Genomic DNA, 1,532 nt, shown 5'->3' on the forward strand with positions numbered 1-1,532 from the left:
AAGCCTTATCATGCTGCGAAACGCTTCATATATATGAAACGCGTCGAGTATCGGAGTTCTCGTCCTTCATCGTCGGGATCGGCTACTCGGCGCAACGCAATAAAAAAAAAAATCATTTGAAACGGGCCGTCTCTTGTGAGCAGCAAATACCTGAGTGAGGCGAGAGCGTTGTCACTGCACATACTTGCAAAAAAGAGCGCAGGTAAATAACGAACAAAATTTGAATTAACTGATACTATAACTTCGTTGACCTTGTCCCTGTAGCGCAGTGGATAGCGCGTTGGACTTCTAATCCAAAGGTCCCGGGTTCGAATCCCGGCAGGGATGGCGAACGAAAGTGTGCGTTCATTTTTTTTATTTAAAGTTTTTATGGCAGCATGATGTCCACGAAATATAATCCCTAGATGCGCTGTGTCCTCGATCATTTGTCGACGCCAACTTCAAGTTCCGCCTATATATATGTGAAACAAAAAAAATCTGTTTGGAAGGTTCTGCTAAACGCACCTTCAGATTGTCAAATGGATGAGAGCGGCATGGCAGAAGTGTTTTAGAAAAATCGTGGGAACTGGACGTTGCAGCATTCTATGAAGTCCGCAGTAAACATAAGGTTCCGTGAATGCGAAAGTATTGCTTTTATTCATCTCGCAAATGTAACAGCATTGCAGGCAATGCCCAATGTTGCCGTCCACATTTATGAATAATGGTGCCTCTAAGCCACCTTCGCTAAGAGAGATGTGGCGTCCTTTACTCTGACATCATCAAAATGTATTATTTTCTCAGGTATTTCTAAGCATATGGAACCAAAAGAAGAAAGCTTCTAAACATCATGCAACAATATTTTTGCAAGAATTCAAAACAACCATTCTGACACAGGTGTGTCTGATGTTCAGTGCACTCAACATGACAAGAGTTTTGAAGGCATTTTAAAAATGGTTTCATACTGGGTGCCGTGTGTTAGCTAAGTGCTAACAGAAGTGTTAACGCTTGCATAGCGTTAACAGCGTATAGCGTACGCAACTTTAGTATAGTTTAGTATAGCGTACGCAACTAATAGCGTACGCTAAACAGCGCACGTTTATTACAGTTTTAGTTGGCCGGCGATATTTTCCGATCTCAGAGGCCATATGCCATCGTCGCGCCTATCTCTCGACTTCACTGACAGGTGGCGCTGACATATCTCAAAGGTTTCCCTCGTTCGTGTTGTTCGAAACAAGAAGCGATCTCGAAAACTCCACAAGGTTATCCATAATACACTGTTGTCGAAGCGGCCTGAGACTAAGCGAAAGCAGTTTAGGCAGCCATTTGCTACGAACGAAGCGAATTCTACAAAAGCCACGCCGAATTTAATTCGAAGCAGGCAGCAGGGACCGCCGCCATGTTTTACGTAAACTACGCAAACCACGCAAAGACGGTAACGCTATATGCCTGCGTACGCTATACGCTATCGGTCGGATAGGGTTCTGCGTATGCGCAGTGATGACCCGCTATTTTATAGCGTACGCAATGGCATAGCGTACGCTAAACTAAAACTG

General features: G+C 44.1%; 1 non-coding gene across 1 annotated transcript; it reads left to right on the plus strand.

The window, feature by feature from the left end:
* Positions 1-254: 254 nt before the first annotated feature.
* On the plus strand, positions 255-327 carry Trnar-ucu (transfer RNA arginine (anticodon UCU)). Its single transcript has one exon. It is a non-coding gene; the product is annotated as a tRNA-Arg (tRNA).
* Positions 328-1,532: the final 1,205 nt, after the last annotated feature.

Source organism: Dermacentor silvarum, chromosome 1 (genome assembly GCF_013339745.2).
Source record: "Dermacentor silvarum isolate Dsil-2018 chromosome 1, BIME_Dsil_1.4, whole genome shotgun sequence".
Classification (NCBI taxonomy): Eukaryota; Metazoa; Arthropoda; class Arachnida; order Ixodida; family Ixodidae; genus Dermacentor; species Dermacentor silvarum.